Source organism: Stegostoma tigrinum, chromosome 6, assembly GCF_030684315.1.
Source record: "Stegostoma tigrinum isolate sSteTig4 chromosome 6, sSteTig4.hap1, whole genome shotgun sequence".
Classification (NCBI taxonomy): domain Eukaryota; kingdom Metazoa; phylum Chordata; class Chondrichthyes; order Orectolobiformes; family Stegostomatidae; genus Stegostoma; species Stegostoma tigrinum.
Genome location: NC_081359.1, coordinates 55,698,648 through 55,718,865, shown reverse-complemented (window position 1 = coordinate 55,718,865; position 20,218 = coordinate 55,698,648).

Below are 20,218 nucleotides of genomic sequence, written 5' to 3'. Positions count from 1 at the left end.
ATGTTCAGAGAGCAAGTGAGTAGCCCTGGGAAGATACAGCCGAATGCCTTCCATGAGCTGGATGCTTGTCTATCTGTACAAAGTGTCCTCACTGCAGCCTTTCAATGCAAGTTGCTGGTATTTCCTGCAATGCAGGTCTGTAATTTCAAAAAACACTGTGCATGGTAGATCATGTGAATACTGAACAGGATGGCCAGGATGGGTTCGCAGATGCCGGATGTCATTGTCTATAGATGAAGGGTACATGCCTGGTACCCTGTAGATTGTACCATGTGATGTTGTTGTCCAATCTGAGATAGAGGTCATTCACAGCAAGCGGTAAGCTAAATCGACCAGGTTCCCTTGTCAAGTTGTCCCCCCAACATGTTGCTTGATTTATGAATCTTGGACTGAATATTAATGAGGTGATTTATGGTATTAACAAGGTATTTAACAAATGTTTAACCCTTTCATTTGGCACATCTGACTGTCAATGGGAGGCGATGGCCTACTAGTATTATCATTAGACAGTTAATCCAGAGACCCAAGAATATTCCAGGAACCTGGGTTCAAATCCTGCCAAGGCAGGTGGTGGAATTAAAATTCAATAATTTGGAATCTGGAATTAAGAGTCTAATAATAACTATTAATCTGTTGTCGATGGTTGGGAAAAACCCATCTGGTTTACTCATGTCCTTCAGGGAAGGAAATCTACCATCCTTATCAGGCCTGGCCTATATGTGACTCCAGACACACATCAATGTGATTGACACTTAACTGCCTTCTGGGCAATTAGGGATGGGCAATAAATACTGGCTGAGCTGGCAATACATGAATAAATGAATGAATAAAAAGTTAATCACCACAGTCTGGTGAGAATATCACCTCATTACTTACGAGAAGCATAAAAGATAGCTTGACTTTCTCCTGATGTCAAAATGGGTATCGCTGTTCTTATTACACAATTCTACCAAATATCTTGCTATAGCTAATATTGCACAGACCCCTCTGAACTCAACTATAATTTTTTAAGTAGTGAACAAAATACCAGAAAACAGAGCCTGAAACATTTTCTGTCATGAATTTTCACAATTTTCAGAATGTTGTCTTTTCAGTACTTCTGCTGTGCTTTGCTATATTTTGACGAATACAAGCAATTCATTTCTGAGCAGATCGTTATTTAGAAATGTTAATGCCCCTGCATACAGTAAGAACAGTAAAAGAGAGCAGAGACAGCTTTATTGTCACCCACAGTATAGATAACTGGTTATTCTTCCAAATGCATAATAGCAATTTGCTTTTCAGCATTTGGTTTTGAAAAGAGGTGAAGTAAAATTCAAAACATTATTTTTAAAATACACTGTTGCCTGTTTCCTCTGCTTCACCTGCAGCCAAAAGGAAGGGCAGATAATCCTCTCTCAAGAGCCCACGAGTTATAGACTCAGTCATTCTTAAGGAACTGTGTGACAGAAATCTGGAAATAGCTCTGCATTTGTTCTTTTTCCTTCTCACAAGTGCTTCACCTCCACAAAACAGCTCTGCTGAGCAGTGTGGAGAATGCATATATTCACTTTCTCCCCACCATTCAAATAATTATACAGCATATCCAGGGCATTGCTGCATTTCATTATCACACTTATCCTTTAAGTATTTCATTGAAAAGCAAAAACTTTGTCAGAACTGATGCACAATAACATTACACTGTGTATATTGGGTAACTTAGGTAAGCCAGTCCAAGTGATTCTCTGAAGTACTAATTTTCTTCTGGCACCACATACCTGGTTTTATATTAATTACCTCCTCATTATTCCATTATGCATCCTGTCCAGTTCTCACCATATCTACTATAAGCTTAAACATTATGTGTATCTAGGTACCTATTCAACAGCCACTTGCTAACTCTTTCCCTATCCTTCTGCAAGACAAAATAACACATAATTTCAGAGAAAGGAGCATGACCAGAAATAGGATACTTAAATGTCTTAGCTCTATCACAACAAAATGGCCTGAGACAAACTCGTTGGGGAAGATAGGTGCGTCTTTTCTCGAGCAGGTACCTTCCAAATGCTTGTAATTCTTCACTCATTTCTGTAAATAAACCTACCCTTTACCATCTCTTAGATCTTTCAAGTATCTGGATTCAACAGTTAAGAATACCTGAGAAAAGAATGAATTCCTGGGAATACAATATCCTGTGTTTCAATCCTCCCAAACATCAGTATAGATGACTCAGTCAGATAGTTGGCCAAGGGTCCACCAATGGCGAAACGAATGCTAGTATAGGGAAAGATGAGGTTAGGGTTCACTGAAAGGCAAAATCCCCTCCCAACTCCGCAGAGCACTACACACAGATGAGGAGTTCTGATCACCACCCCTGTCTTAAAAAGAAACTATTTGATTCACATAAGCAATTTTGGAAGGCCTGCCAAGAAATATGAGGGGTGGGGGGACAGGTGGTTTCTGTGGTATGATAAAACAAAAAACTGCATATGCTGGAAATCTGGAAACAACACAAACAGAAATTGCCAAGGAAAGTCAGCAGGCCTGGCAGCATCTATGTTGAGAAAGCAGAGTTAGTGTTTCATGTCCAGTGACTTTTCTTGAATTCTCAGAGGACGTTCACATTGGTACATCTATCCTACCAGTAGATTTGCAGGATTTTGCTGAGACAGCACTGTTGATAAATCTCAGGAACTTTAGGTGTTCCCTGTATGTGATCCATGTTTCTGATGTATATAGGAAAGTGGGGACCATGGTTGCTCTGTAGACCATGACCTTGGTGCTGAGTTTGAAATCTCAGACACTCTGTTCATCGGGCATTCCAAAACAGATTGGAGATGATGTCAGATTCCACCACCAATGTCTGCTTGTGCTAAAAAGACTCCTGAGATATGGGAAATAATCCATGTTGTCCAGGGGCCCCACCATGGATTTTGATGGCCGTAGGGAGGGCGGTATTGTGTGACAGGAGTGCGCCAGCAGAGAGTCATTTTTGCTGAATGTTTAGTTTATGGTCTAATCTCTAATATGCCTCAGTGAATCTGTCAATAATGGCTTGTAGCTCAACTCTTAACATGTGCTCACAGGAATCTTGATGACAGAAATTGGGGTGGTCTTGGTTCTGGCCTGGAGGCATTGAAGGTTGAACAGTTTCCCACACATTCTGTAGGTTAGCTCCACTCCAGTGAGGAGCTTTCATGGAGGTGGGATGGAGTGTTATAATAAAGAGGAGGAACAGCACTGGTGCAATGGTACAATCCTGCTTGACCCCAGTTTGCACTCGTACTGGGTCTGTGGTGGATCTGTTGGTGAGGATCATGTCTTGCATGTCATCATGAGTCAGGCAGAGAATGATGATGAATTTCTGGTGGCAGTCATATGTGAGAAGAATATTCCATAATCCTTCATGGTTGACAGATATAAAGGTCTTTGTGAGATTGAAGGATGCCATGTACTGAGATCAGCGCTGTTCCCTGTTTGTTTCTTACATTTGTCTGGCACTGAAAATTAAATCATTTTGCCTCTCAGTGGGCTGAAGATGAACTGAGCCTAAAGGACAAGCCCTTCAGGCACTGAGAGGAGGCAGTGAAAAGGGATTTTCATGACAATCTTTTTTTCTGTTGTACAGTGGGGACATCCCTCTGAGGTTTCGACAGACAGATTATTGAGAACGGCCATCTCTGAGATCTTCCAGTATGCTCTCTGTCTTCTAAACAAGAATGATGAGATTGTGGATTTATGTCAAGATTTTTCACCTCCATATTTTAATATTTCAGTGGCAATTCCTTCTGCCCTGCAGGCTTTGCCTTTTCTCAGCTGTAAGATGTCTTTTTCATGGCATGTTGGTGGTGCACTGAGATGGCAATGGTTAATATGTTGGGGGATTATGTCATAAGCACTTGTGCTGAAGGCTGTATCTTGGTTGTGGAGGCTTTCGAAGTACTCTCTCTCCAGTGGGCACTGACTATCTCTCAGTCTTTGATGAGCAACTCTCCATGTAGTGGTTGTCAGTGGAGTAGATGGCTGAATACTTGGACCATAGATGAAATTGTTTGTTCTGAGGATGGTTGAGAACATGTTGCTGAGTCTATTTCCCCCTTTACATCCATCATCTATTTTTAGCTCATGGATTCTTTGTTGCACTTCAGCCTTCAGTTGCCTGTAGGTTTGCTTCCTCTTTCCTGAGTTTTGGCGGAGCTGTCAAATCAAGAACAACTTGCATGTGCTACTTTAGAAATCCTTGATCTCATGGGCACTCATATCGATCCAGTCCTGCTGTTACCTGGTCAAGAGACTGAGGTTTTCCTTAGGTGTTGACGATGGTGGTTTTTTGGTTGAATGGGATGCTGTGGGCACTCTGCAATTCCAATATGACAGTCATCGCCAGGTTGCCTGTGATGCACTGCCTGAGGGCTTTCTTCTCAGGGCCTTTGAATCCAGCAGCATTGAGTTTCCAGTGGTGGGGTCATTTTTGACTCCGTCAATTTGGGATCTAGTTGATGGAGATGGTAGAGGGGGTTGGTTGGTGTTTGGTCAAGTAGTTGGTGGTTTCAGTGATGACGTGAGTAATATGGATGCATTTGTGTTCCCTCACTCAAATGATGATGTAATCTATGAAGTGCCAGTACTTGGAGTACAGCTGTTGCCATGACGTCTTGCATTTGTCCCTCTGGTGGAACAATGTGTTCGTTACAACAAGATCATGTTTGGGGTATTTTGTAGAGACCTATACATTCCTTGCCCACCTTGGAGTGTGGCAAATGTCATTCCCTTGTTCAAGAAAGGAAATAGGGATAATCCTGGAAATTACAGACCAGTCAGTCTTACTTCTGTGGTGGGCAAATTATTGGAGAGGAATCTGAGAGATAGTATTTGTGATTATTTGGAAAAGCACAGTTTGATTAGAAATAGTCAACATGGCTTTGTGAGGGGCAGGTCATGCCTCACAAGCCTTAATGAATTCTTTGAGGATGTGACAAAACACATCAATGAAGGTAGAGCAATGGATGTGGTGTACATGGATTTTTGTAAGGCATTCGATAAGATTCCACATGGTAGGCTCATTCAGAAAGTAAGGAAGCATGGGATTCAGAGAAATTTGGCTATCAAGATACAAAACTGGCTGTCCAATAGAAGACAGGGAGTGATAGTAAATGGAAAGTATTCAACCTGGAGCTTGTTGACCAGTGGTGTGCTGCAGGGATTGGTTCTGGGACCTCTGCTGTTTGTAATCTTTATAAATGACTTGGATGAGGAAGTAGAAGGTAAGTTTGCCAATGACATAAAGGTTGGTGGAGTTGTGGACAGCGTGGAGGGCTGTTGTAGTTTGCAATGGGTCATTGACAGAATGCAGAGCTGGGCAAAGAAGTAGCAGATGGAATTCAACTCTGAAAAGTGTGAAATGATTCATTTTGGAAGGTCAAATTTGAATGCAGAATACAGGGTCAATGGCAGGATTCTCGGCAGCGTGGAGGAACAGAGGGATCATGGGATCCATGTCCATAGATCCCTCAGAGTTGCGACCCAAGGTGATAGGGTTGTAAAGACGCATGATGTGATAGCTTTCATTTGCAGGGGAATTGAGTTTAAGAGCCATGAGGTTATGCTGCAACGCTATAAATCTCTTGTTAGACCACACTTGGAATATTGTGTTCCGTTCTGATCACCCCATTACAGGAAAGATGTGGAAGCTTCAGAGGGGGTACAGAGGAGATTTACCAGAATGCTGCCTGTACAGGACGGCAGGTCTTATGAGGAAAGGTTGAGGGAACTAGGGTTTTTTTCATTGGAGTGAAGAAGGCTGAGAGGTGACTTTTAGAGGTTTATAAGATGATGAGAGGCATAGATAGAGTGGATAGTCAAAGCCTTTATCCCATGGCAGAAATGACTATTATGAGGGGGCATAATTTTACAGCGATTGGAGGAAGGTACAGGGGAGATGTCAGAGGTAGGTTCTTCACACAGAGAGTGGTGGGTGTGTGGAATGTGCTGCCGGCAGTGGTAGTGGAGTCAGATACTTGAGACTTTTAAGCAACTCTTGAAAAGGCACATGGAGGATAGTAAGATGTAAGGTATGCAGAATAGATTGATCTTAGTAGGATAATAGTTCAGCACATCGTGGGACAAAGGACCTGTACTATGCTGTACTGTTCTATATACTATGTTAACATAGAACAGTGCAGGCCCTTTGGCCCACAATGTTTATTACTTCAGTTAAATTTACCTATAATGTGGAAGTAATGCACTCGCTGAGTGCCAATGTCAATCCCATATGCAGTTAGCAGAATGAAGGGAAAAGAGCAGATTCTAAGATAGATATTTTTGGATCAGGGTGGGGGAGACGTTGGCCAGGGGCTGCTTTCACATAAAAACAATGGAGTAGTAAAGTTAGCCAAACGCCAGCCACTGGCTCCGAGGACGAAATAAGGTGCAAATCCTATTTGGAGGAAGAATAACGAGGGAGTCATAATGATGTCTATGCAGTGAGCCTACAGTGGAAAGACAACAGCTCTCAGATGAGCTATGAACCAAGAAGAACAGGACAACATAGTTTGGGAAGATAAGGAAAACGGATAAAAATGCAGGATATCAGCGTGCCTTCAGCAAAATCCCAGACAACAGACTTCATGAAGTCGTAGACCCCACACTTGGAGTGTGAAGAGGATCCCAATGCCCGCAAGAAATCATTTGGCCAGAGTGAGCTTCTATTTGAGTCATAGAGTCAAACAGCATGGAAACAAGCCCTTCGGTCAAACCAGTCTGTGTTGAACATAAAACTAGTCCCACCTGCCTACTCTTCGTGGGTATTTGCTGATATTTTTGTTGACTCTTCAGGGAATGTCAAACTCAGTGGGTGCGCACTTGAATTTTTATCTTGTACGAATTGCATGCCTGTTGTCAACCTTTTCCTAACTAAGTGGTGTGAACTGTGTATCTGTTTTAACTAAACTAATAAGGGTAGAGGTTAGTTGATACAGACTTAATTTTTGTCCTCTTTGTGCCAAACCAATAACTGGCCAAGGGTGGCAACGGGGCCACACTACTTAAATGTTATGAGCGTTCCCACCTTTGAGGCAGTGAGTTCCAGAAACCCACCAGCCTTAGGGTGAAATATATTTCTTCAAATCCTCAGGAAACCTTCTGCTTATAAAGCCCTCCTGTCCACATTTTAAGAATTCTGTCACCCTGTGCCTTCGCGTTTTCTATAACCCAGATATTATTGTGGTAATTGAAATCCTCTACTTTTAGGACTCAATTATTTTTACACTTCTGTGAGATTTGCTTACATGTCAGTGTTCCCATCTCTCTCTAACTGTCTGGGGCTAGATAAGGCACCAGCAGCAATGTGAGTGTCCCATTTTAATTTTTAAGTTCTACCCAGATTGACTCATTTGAACTGTCTTCTAAGATGTCATCCCTCCCTATTGATTCCTTGATCAATATTGTAAGTCTGCCTCTGTTACATTCTGCTTTTTGGCCTGAAGCTTTTATACCATGGAACAGGCTTCACTATGATTTTGAACTATTTTTCCACCACCTCCATCTCCAAGCTCACTTCTTCAGGCAGGAAGTCCTATGTCCCCTCCCTGCACTCCAGCTTCCGTTCCTCCAAACCTGCAACCCACTGATCCTTTCACCAACCTTCAGTATACATCTTTCACTTGGACCCCTTCTGCTGGCCTCTTATCTGCCCTTGATCTCGCTTTGAAAACTCTCAGTGTGACATTAGCTGCCTCGATTTATCTGCTCCTCTCACCCACTCTAACCTGTCCCCTTCTGAAATTGCTGCAGTTCGCTCTCTCAGGTCCAACCCTCATTCTGTCATCAAACCTGCTGACAAGGGTGGTGCACTGATCTTTACCTTTAAGAAGCTCAACACCAACTCTCAGACACTTCTTACCTTTCCCTGCATCATGACCCCACATCCCAACATCAAGCCATTGTTGCCAGAACTATCACTAACTTCATTATCTTCACTGCCTCCAACCTTATGGTCTTCCAACCCCAATCAACCCAATTGTACCTCTTTCCTAAAATCCACAATCACATCAGTCTGTTCTTGCCCCACAAAGCTCATTTCCTCGTAAAGTCACTTCATCCTCTCTCCACTAGTCCAGATCCTGGCAACCTACATCTGCAATTCCTCCAAATCGCCCCGCCATATTGACAATTCCCATTTTCCTGGCCCTAACTGCTTCCTCTTCACTAGGATGTCCAATCCATCCACTCCTCCATTTCTCACCAGGATGGTCTAAAAACTCTTGGCTTCTTCCTCAACCAGAGGCCTGAATAATCCCTAACAACCACCACATTCCTCCACTTGGCTGAACCTGTTTTCTCACTGAACAATTTCTCCTTCAATTCATCTCACTTTAGCCAAGTCAAAGGACTGGCCACATGCACCCACATCGGTCACCCACATGATTATTTCAGTGTCGCTCTATGCTCTCACCTGGACCTGAAAAGATTTGCTCACTTTGCCTCCGATTTCTCTATCTGACTTTCACATGGTCCATCTCCCAACACTTCCTTTCCTTTCTCTGACAATTCTACCTCCATTTTGGGAAATAAACTGAACACTGCTATCCACTTCAATGCCAGTGACTCCCATTGCTACCTTCAGAATAGCTCTTCTGATCCCATGTCCTGTGAGGATCCCATCCCATTCTCTCACTTCCTTCACCTACACTGTATCTGTTTAGATGATGCCACCTTCCAAAACTGCACTGCTGACTTGGCTTCCTCCTTCCATAACCGTGGTTTCCTGCCCACTGTGGTTGACAGGGCACTCAACCACATCCGACTTATCACTGACCTTCTGCCCTTGCCCCCTCTCATGACTCATAACAGTGTGACTGAGTCCCCCTTATCCTCATTTTTCAACCTATTAGCTGCTACATTCAAAGAGTCATCCTACACCATTTCAGACAATTCTAGCAGAATGCCATCACTAAAGACATATTCACCTCATACCCTGGCCAGATTTCGCAAGGACCATTCCCTCGGGACACCCCAGTCCATTCCTCAGTGACCACCCCACCTTCCCATGTCACTTAAACAGGGCCTAAACAGTCTTTACACGTGAAGCAGCACATCACCTGTACCCTCCAAATCTGGTCTATTGCATACACTACACCTAAAGTGGCAAACTCTATATTGGAGTAACCAAATGCAGACTGGGTGACTGTTTTGCCGAACACTTCCGGAGCACGTGGAAACATGAACCCAACCTTCCCATAACCAGTCATTTTAACCCAGCATCCTGTTCACATACCAACTGTTCTGTCCTCAGCATGCTGCAAAGTTCCGTCAAATCACAGTGCAAACTGGAGGAACAATGTCTCATATTCAGTCTAGGCATTTCGGATTGATATTGAGTTCAATGCCTTCAAATTGTGAACCTACTCCCATTCCTTCCCTTTCTTTTAGCTTTTCTTGTTCCCTTCTCTGTCACTTTGTCCTCTCTCCCCTCTCCAATTCCAGTGGGGGTATCTTTTTGCCAGTTTCACAGTTACCACTCCCACATTCTGCCATTCTCACATTCCAATCACTTAATCTGCACTATCAGCAGCCTTTCTCCCCCAGCACTCCATAGCCCCGACTTTTGCATAATCACTGCCCTCTTGTCAGCTCTGATAAAAGTCATCTAGATTCAAGATGCTAGTTTGCTCTTTACACATGGATGCTGCCTCAACTGCTTTGATTTTCAGCATTTTTGTTTACAATATTGTTGCCAGTCTGCCACGCTCTCAACCATGTCTCCATTCTAGCAAAGATATCAAATCCCATGTGTTAATCAACACCGTCAACTCATCTGCCATCCTTACAATACTCCTTGCATTGAAATAAATGCCTTTCAGACTTACCATGATCCCTTGGGTCTTACAATATTTGCATTGTTTCTACACTGAGTTATTACTTCTTCTATGCTTGTCTATGCATCACACCCGACACTGCCTCCACTATCCCATCCTGCTACCAAATTAGTTTAAACCCCTACCAAAACCACACCAGCAAATTTCCCCGTAAAGATGAGGGCCACATTGTGGTTCAGGTACAAACCATCCAACTTGGACAGGCCCGACTGTCCCAAGAAAAAACCTGGTGATCCAGAATTCTAAAGCCCTCTCTCTACTCCAGCACATTCATCGGTTCTATCTGCCAATTCCTATATTCACCAGCATGTAATACTGGGAGTAATTCAGAGGTTACAGCCTTTGGCGTTCTGCTTTTTTAATCTGCTATGTAGCTCCCTACATTCTTGTCACAGGTCCTCTTCCCTCCTACACTACCTATGTCATTGGTATCAATGTGAACCACCTCTGACTGATCACACTCCCTCTCACAATGCTCTGTCGTGGTTCAGTGACTTCCTTGACCCTGGCCCAGGAAGGCAAGTCACCATCCTGGAGTGATGTCTGCAGCTACAGAAATACCTTTGAGTGCCCAAGGCTGAGTTTCCCACCATTATTGTTCTGTCTGACATCCTGCTCCCCACCTTGTGCAGCTGAGCTGTGGCTGCACTCCCCAGAGGAGCTGTCACTCTCACTGTTTTCTTATACAGAAACTTTCTGGCGCAAGATGCACTCTGGGGCTCTCCTGAATCTCTGACTATTTCCCTTTTTCTGACCGGTGCTCACTGTCTGTCAGAAACACTTCCCTTAGCTGCCAGATGGCCATGTCCGAGCTCTGAAACCCCTTTTGCAAGCTAATAAAACCAGTACTACTTCCCACAGATGTGGTCAACAAAGGTGTGTGAAGACCCCAAGCCTTGCCTTCTCTTCATCCACTGCCTGGATGACCTGTGGTCCAGCAACCACCAATCTCAGAAGGTGAATGCATTTATGTGGTACATGCAGGTACAACAATGCGGCCACAGTTTATTTTACAGTGAAACAGTATTTACTGTAAATAATTTGTTTTATTTTGAATATGTACAAATATGAGTGGAAGGCAGGTCACAGATAGTAGGAACTGTTGGTGCTGGAGAATCTGAGATAACAAGGTGTAGAGCTGGATGAACATAGCAGGCCAAGCAACATCAGAGGAGCAGGAATGCTGACATTTCTTGTCTGGACCCTTCTTCAGAAAATGAAGAAGAGTCCAGACCCAAAACATCAGCATTCCTGCTCCTCTGATGTTCCTTGGCCTGCTGTGTTCATCCAGCTCTACACCTTGTTATCTCTGGAAGACAGATCAATTGTTTTTATGAACAGGGGGCTCTCAATGACATCAATCTGTATGATGAGAAGGTACATGTTTCTGTATCAATTTCTGTCACAAAGATGAGGATCAGGAGGATATCACTTGGTGTTACAATGTCCAGGATCTGGGAGTAGATCATTTCTTGTTGAAATGTCTAGGAAACAGAAGAGATCAACACTGAGACAAAATTAAGGATCTGGGGAGATCACTTGCTGTTGGAAAGGCGAGGAGCTGACAAGATCAGATACTGTTCCAAAGTTAAGGATCTGAAGGACATCAAATGTTGTGATAAAGGTGAGCAGATCCGTTGGTGTGACACAAACAGTAATATTCAGAAGATCTAATGTTTTGCACCAGAAAGTCCATCAGGTGAGTCAGAAGCAGTGTGTCTGTTTCATAAGGAATGTTGCCAAGGCCATGGCATGTTTGTGGAAATGATTCTGCTTGGAGCTGAAGGACACAGAGTTTGAGATGGAGGAATTCAAAATGCTGAGGTAATCATCAAAGAGATGATGTGAAATGTGCCAAGGAAGGCCAGGTACCTCCAGCTTGACGCCTTGAGATACCTTTCAATTAGGGAGCAAGCCTTTGTAGAGAACCAGTGGATGAGAAGGTCATCTGCAGTGTTGTACTACAACACTGAATGATTTTCTCACTCTTAACGCCTAAGTGCAGTAGCAAACGCCCGATGTTGGCATGGATGTGTTGCTGGAAGTCAACACACTCCCCAAATCTGGCCAATATTCCCAACATATGGAAAGCTTCCACTGAGACTTGCTCACCCCCTGCCCAAAACAGTGGCTGAATCTTGGTGAGGACTGAATTCAAAAAGGGCCTGATTGTTTCTGCTGGTGTCGCAATTATTTTTTTTTTTAAACAGGCAAGATGATACAGCAATTGTGAATATATCACTGTTCTCCACATTCCCCAACTGACTCAGTAATACATCAGTCACACACCAACAGTGTTGCCTCACTCTGAAAGCAATGTTTTCTAAAGGTCTGACATATAGCAACTGGAAAATGGGTGAGGAATCATATTAGTACAGGTAGCGAACCAAGCTGTTAATCACAATGTCTTTGAGACCCAGCTCGGAAACACATGGAGCTTTCAGGTGTTCCCCAAGGAAGACGATCACTAGAACTGCCTGACAGTCTCAGTGTCGAAAAATATGGGAAACCATATCGACCAAAGTTGATATACGGTCTTAGACAAATCATCACTTGCAGATGCTGTCAGTGCCCTGGCCAGCAGAACAACCCCCTGCTCAAATGTAACACCTGTTAGCTGTTGCCATTTTCCAACCATCACCATCTTGTCAGAATGTAACTTTGACTGGTCACATCAAACAGAGCCTCAAGTGAGCTCACACACCTTTCATTCAGTGACCGACTTGTATGCACATCAAACAAACTGTGAAACCTCTCCACTGAGATTGAGTATCTGAATCATAAGGCAGAGGGAGGAGCTCACCCCACTGGCTAGAGATACAAGTAAGCCACTGAATATCTGTGGGAACAATGTCCTCTCAATGTCTGCCACCCTGGGCTGATTCAGAATCTCATTGAGGCCATGGACAGCAGTCAGCGAGACATTGGCCCAGTACATGTTCCCACGGATGGGGCAGGTTTTTTCCTCGAGTGAGTATACAAGGTGTTTGATAGTACTCACCACACAGGCTCTATCCTCAGCTATTGCTCTCCACACTTCCTGGATGGACTTGTCCACGGGGTTGGTGGGGGGGGGGGGGGGTGTGGGGGGAGGGCGACAGAGCAGTAGGTGGGACATAGCTGCTATCAAGTTCTGTGAGGTCAAACGGTTACCCCTTGTAAAACTTGCCATTTCACCTACTGGTGAGGGATTAACTCCAAATGAAGCCCCAGTACATGAAGGATATCTGAGACATGGCTGTGAAGTTGTTGTTTCTGTCACCGAAACAGGCTTCCTAACAGTAAGGAAGCGACCCAGACACAGCTGAGATCTTGGTCAGATAAGCTGCCACAGATCATGAGCAGCAAGTTGTCCAACCGACTGTGCGGCAGGCTCTTGCAAATCAGTTCCATGATCTGATGACACGTATGGAACTGGACTTGGTGACGTGGGCCCATCAGTCTTCAGGAAGGGTCTTCAGAATCCCTAAGCGATCTTGATGCTGATCCAGGCTGGCTCCTTCACCCACTAACTGGATGAACCATACTCAGAGCCATCTGCTGAACTGCAGGGGAATGATCAGCACAGTGTGGAATCAGTCCTCCAAGCAGTGTCCCTACGACATTCTCCACCACTTCCCTGCTGTCATCAACTGCCTGAATGCACCATGAACATCTCAGAAATGGTGTGTATTGATGTCACTCTCTCACTATCTTCCATCAATAGGATCCCCTCCTCAATTTTCTGGATCATTGAGGCTCATATTCTGTCTCAGCAATGATCTTCTCCAATACGATAGAAAAGACATGAATAGCTGGCTTCATTGTTGTGCCGGCTTTTGAAAATTCTCTAGTTCTGCTGATTCTATTTATCTCTTCTATGACTTCTATCTCTCCCTGGAGTCAGGAAGGTACTAACTGAATTTCCCAGTGCAATCGCCTTGATCTTCTCTCCAGACGTCTCTTCTGCACAAGTAGACAGATCATTTCACTTTGTTACGTTTTATATGCCCCTGTCATGGTTCTCATTGTAATGGCAGCGGTCCTCAGATGTGATGTGATCCTGAGCTCCCAATGGATGTTGTATGCTGGGAATTTCAAAAATAAACATTCAGTGAGGGGTCACAGAGGTTATGATACAGAGTGAGGACTCGCGTCAGAGAGTCAGAGTCACGAAGATGTAGAGTCATAGATTCAGACAGTCACAAAGTTAGTCACAGAGCACAGAAATAAACCCTTCAGTCCAACTTGTTCATGCTGAACATAATCCCAAAATAATAAACCTCCGGATACAACGCATCATCCTCCGACACTTCCGCCATCTACAATCTGACCCCACCACCCAAGACATTTTTCCATCCCCACCCTTGTCTGCATTCCGGAGAGACCACTCTCTCCGTGACTCCCTTGTTCGCTCCACACTGCCCGCCAACCCCACCACACCCAGCACCGTCCCCTGCAACTGCAGGAAGTGCTGCACTTGCCCCCACACCACCTCCCTCACCCCCATCCCAGGCCCCAAGATGACTTTCCATATTAAGCAGAGGTTCACCTGCACATCTGCCAATGTGGTATACTGTATCCATTGTACCCGGTGTGGCTTCCGCTACATGGGGGAAACCAAGCGGAGGCTTGGGGACCGCTTTGCAGAACACCTCCGCTTGGTTCGCAATAAACAACTGCACCTCCCAGTCGCAAACCATTTCCACTCCCCCTCCCATTCTTTAGATGACATGTCCATCGTGGGCCTCCTGCAGTGCCACAATGATGCCACCCGAAGGTTTTAGGAACAACAACTCTCATTCCGCTTGGGAACCCTGCAGCCCAATGGTATCAATGTGGACTTCACCAGCTTCAAAATCTCCCCTTCCCCCACCGCATCCCAAAACCAGCCCAGTTCGTCCCCTCCCCCAACTGCACCACACAACCAGCCCAGCTCTTCCCCCTCCACCCACTGCATCCCAAAACCAGTCCAGCCTGTCTCTGCCTCCCTAACCTGTTCTTCCTCTCACCCATCCCTTCCTCCCACCCCAAGCCGCACCTCCATCTCCTACCTACTAACCTCATCCCACCTCCTTGACCTGTCCGTCTTCCCTGGATTGACCTATCCCCTCCCTACCTCCCCACCTATACTCTCCTCTCCACCTATCTTCTTTTCTCTCCATCTTCGGTCCGCCTCCCCCTCTCTCCCTATTTATTCCAGAACCCTCACCCCATCCCCCTCTCTGATGAAGGGTCTAGGCCCGAAACGTCAGCTTTTGTGCTCCTGAGATGCTGCTGGGCCTGCTGTGTTCATCCAGCCTCACATTTTATTACCTTGGATTCTCCGGCATCTGCAGTTCCCATTATCTCTATAATCCCAAAATAAACTAGTCCCAGCTGCCTGCTCCTGGCCCATATCCCTCCAAACATTTCCTGTGCATTTCTTATTCAAATGTCTTTTAAATGTTATAATTCTACCCATATCCACCTCTTCCACAGGAAAAAATTTCCACGTGAACCACCCTCGGTATAAAAAATTTACCCCTCATGACTTTTTTAAATCTCTCCCCTCTCATCTTGAAATAGTGTCCCTTCATCTTGAAATCCCTCATCCTAGGGAAAAGACAACTATCATTAACTCTATCTATACCCCCAATTATTTTATAAACTTCTGTAAGGTCGCCTCTCAACCTTCTATGCTCCAGTGAAAACAGTCCTAGCTTATCCAGCCTTTCATTACGACTAAATCCTTCCATACTCAGCAACATTCTGGCAAATCTCTTCTGAACCATCTCCAGCTTAATAATGTCCTTGCTACAGCTTGACAACCAGTACAGGACACAGTATTTCAGAACAGGCCTCACCAATATCCCGTACAACTTCAACATGACATTCCAACTCTTACACTCAAATGACTGAGTAATGAAGAAAAGCGTGCCAAGCACCATTTTAACCATCCTTTCTATATGTGATGCAAATGTCAAAGAATTATATACCTGCAACCCTAGGTCAGTCTGTTCTACAACACTAACCAAGGCCCTATCAATATCTGTACAAGCCCTACAGGATGTTTGCTGGGCCAAAATGGTAATGCCTTGCATTTATCCAGATTGAAGTCCATTTGCTATTTTTTAGCCGTTTGACCCAGTTGATCAAGATCCCTTTGTAATCTTAGAAAACATTTTTGAAATTAATCCAGTCCCATTTGCCAGCTTTTGGCCCATATCCCTCTAAATCCTTCCTATGCACATACCATCCAGATGTCTTTTGCATGTTGTAATTGTACCAACTGCCAGCGCTTCCTCTGGCAGATCTTTCCATATACACACCATCATCTGCTCAAATATGTTGCCCCTTAACTCCCTTTTAAATCTTTCCCCTTCCACCTTCAACCTGTGCCCTCTAGTATTCGACTCCCCTAACCCAAGGAAAGGCCTTTGCTATTCACTCTATCCATGTCCTTCATGATTTTATAACCTTCTATGAGGTCACCCCTCAGCCTCTGACACTCCAGTGAAAATAGCCCCAGTCTCTCCCTACAGCTCAAACTCTTCTATACTGACAACATCCTTGTAAATCTTTTCTGAACACTTACAAGTTTCACAACATCCTTCCAACATTAGCGAAACCAGAATTGCATGCAGTATTCCAAAAGTGGCCTAACCAATGTCCTATATAGCCACAACATGACCTCCCAACTTCTATACTCAATGCACTGATCAATAAGTGCAACCATATCAAATACCTTCTTCGCTGCCCTCTCCACCTGTGACTCCACTTTCAAGAACCTGCATGCCAAGATCTTTTTGTTCAGCAAAACTCCCCAGAACCTTACTATTAAGGGTTTAACCTCAGAACCTCTTCCTTTTCTCTTCCTATGTCATTAGTTCCAATGTGTACAACAATTTCCTGCTTGTCCCTCTTCCCTTTGAGAATATTCTACACCCTCTCTGAGATATCCTTGATCCTGGGACCAGGAGGACAACACACCATTCTGATGTCTCATTGCCGGCCGCAGAAATTTCTGTCTGTGCTTCTGACTGTAGGGTTCCCTGTTCAGACCAGTTGCTTGGAATCTGACCTACCCCTCATTACATTAGAGCATGTCTCAGTACCAGAAACCTGGCGGCCAGTGCTACATTCCCCTGAGAGCCCATCACCCTCTACAGTTTCCAAAACAGCATACTCGTTTGACATGGGGATGGCCACTGGAGACTTCTGTACTAAATGCCTACCTCTCTTACTTTTCCTGGAGGGAACCCACCAATCTGACTATCTGCAGTTTTTCTACCATCCTGAAACTGCCATCCAACACACCCCCTGGCTCCTGTAAATGCCTCATTGCCTCTAACTGCTGATGCAACTGATCCATACAACCCAACAGGATTCACAACCACACTTCCTGCAGACATAATCATAAGTAACAGAGAAACTCTCTCTAATGACCCACATCCTACAGGAAGAGCACATCACTCTACTAAAGGCCATTTTTGCACCGTAACAATCTACAGACCCAGAAAATGGTATAGTCTTTATTAGATTAGATTACCTACAGTGTGGAACAGGTCATATTACTGATATAAAAGTACTGCTCCAGGATAACTTACTACCTACCTTTTATATTTTTTCAAGTTTAATCAAGAGACAGATCTCATCAAAACACAATCAAAAAACCCCGCTCTACTCATTATTGTAGATTTTTAAAAAAGGAATGTTATATTTTTTAAAAAGCCACTTAGGTTTCTCCAAGGTCAGCTGTGAACTTCACAGTTTGTTTATTTTTCTTAGAACAAACCCTAATGTTCAGACATACTTGAAACTAACAGCAGAGATATACAGCTGTGCAGGTTCACTGCTGGGTCAGACAGCTGTACACATTCACTGATGCTTTGTTTCACTCCCAGAGTCACAGGTTTCTCTCTCTTCCTCCTTTTTTGAAGTGCCATTGTTTTGATCACTTTTTTTCCCAAAGAACAGCTTATGAAACAGTATTTACTGCTGCAACAATTCAATGTAATCAGCATCAACACTGAAAATACCTCCAAAAAGAAGCTCTTACAGCCACAACATCTCCCATCCTGTGTCTTGGATGTACCTGAAAACCTCCCAACTTCTATACTCAATGCACTGATCAATAAATGCAACCATACCAAATACCTTCTTCGCTGTCCTCTCCACCTGTGACTCCACTTTCAAGAAACTGCGAACCTGCACGCCAGGGTCTTTTTGTTCAGCAAAACTCCCCAGAACCTTACTATTTAAGCGCTGAACCGCAGAACCTCTTCCTTTTCTCTTCCTATTTTCTTCAGTGATGATAGGAATGGAAAATTTATGCAATTGTGTGCAGTTACGGATTTTTCAGTAGCTTGTGAGATCTTCAATCTCTCAAAAGATCTCTGAATGCCACACTCCTTAATGAGCCCTAGATGTACACCTAACAGTCCTGCAATGTTCACAATGTCTTTCCAAGAAATTGGAGCATTTTGTCTTGATTCAAAGTATGTGTTCTTCACTAACTCGCTGGACTTTTAGTGAAGATTTAATTTCATTTAGATAGATGGAACTACATTTTTTCTCTCTTTTTCTTGTCATATTTGCTTGAATCTCAGTGGCTTGCTGGATACTGCTTCTTCTTGGCCAAAATGTTATCTTTGTGCCATCACAGGTATAACAAAAGATTTCTGCTTCTTTATAGCTTCAAGCTCAATTAAATCTACCTGTTCCCCATCGACTGGTTAGTCTACAGGTTACATTCTGTGCCAGCTGCTCCCCTAGAAACTGGTTCAACTCTTTCTGCAACCTCAAGGGCGTTGAGGTCAGGACTTGCATGCTGTGGATGCCCCAACACCACCATGGGCAGCAGTGGTGGATGAAGGCGGCTTAGCAATCATCTCTTCAGGACAAAGAGAGATAGGATCAAATGATGTTTTCAACAGAAACACACATCCCATGAAGAAATCAATTTTAAAAATTACTCAGGAATCAGTCCCTAGACCAAAGAAGTAGATGGAGTTGGAGGAAATCATTCTTCCTTTTTCTGTTTTACAGAGAAATTGCACCATACAACACCAGAGAATACAGAGAGGACAGGCACCACAGATAGATCTTGCCCATCACTCAAAGAACTACTACACAACTGTAGGAAGACATCCAGTCTCTTCATGGCATTGCTCAATACAGAGAAGGTAGGGCAGTGAAAACATCACCTGGAAACCAGTCAGGTCAAGGGAGCTTTAATATATAACCAGATCTGAAACTGGTCAAGGGCATGGAGCCTTCCATTAGTGCCAGCCTTTCTGAAGGTTTGGCTGTGGGTGATCGGTAAGGGTGAGCCTGCAAACAAGTGTGAATGGGTCCAAATGTGGTAAGAGGTTCAAGCATTCATCAAGCCTTGTAGCCCACTGACTCATTTCTATAGGCGTGAGGCTGTTCAAGAGGGAGATTCCTGAGATTTCTCACAATCATCAATATCATGAATGAGCAACACATGTGCACTGGGAGAGGCTATTTAAAATGTGAGATTGGTGACAAGAGCTTCAGACAGTTATCAGGTCTGGTGAATCACCAGCACAATCACACAGGGAAAAAACCCATTCTTGTGTGAGGTATGCAACAAGTCATTTAAGTAGTCATCAAAACACCAATTTATTCACATAGGGGAAGTACCATTCTCATATGAAGTACGGATCAAATCATTCTTGTAGTGACCAATCTTGTATTCACACAGGGAAGAAACTGTTCAAATGCAAAGTCTGTGACAAATCATTCTCTGACCCATTGAGACCCCTGAGCCATGACAGGATTCACACGGGGGAGACACCATTCATGTGTGAGATGTGACAAATCATTCTCATATTCAGCGTACCTCTGTAGACATCAACATGTTCATACAGAAGAGAAGCCATTCAAATGTGATGTGTGCAATAAATAATCCCCAAAGTCATGCAACCTGCTGCTCCATAAGAGGATTAACGTGCACTTTTGAACCTGAAATAAACAGTATTTGTGGCTCCCCCCACCCCCGCTTTTAAGAGAAAATGGTAGACCCCAGCCCCATCTGCTCCTGTAGTGACAAACTGTACCAGAAGGGGAGAGATAATGGGAACTGCAGATGCTGGAGAATCCAAGATAATAAAATGCGAGGCTGGATGAAAACAGCAGGCCAAGCAGCATCTCAGGAGCACAAAAGCTGACGTTTCGGGCCTAGACCCTACATCAGAGAGGGGGATGGGGAGAGGGAACTGGAATAAATAGGGAGAGAGGGGGAGGCAGACCGAAGATGGAGAGTAAAGAAGATAGGTGGAGAGGAGAGTATAGGTGGGGAGGTAGGGAGGGGATAGGTCAGTCCAGGGAAGACGGACAGGTCAAGGAGGTGGAATGAGGTTAGTAGGTAGATGGGGGTG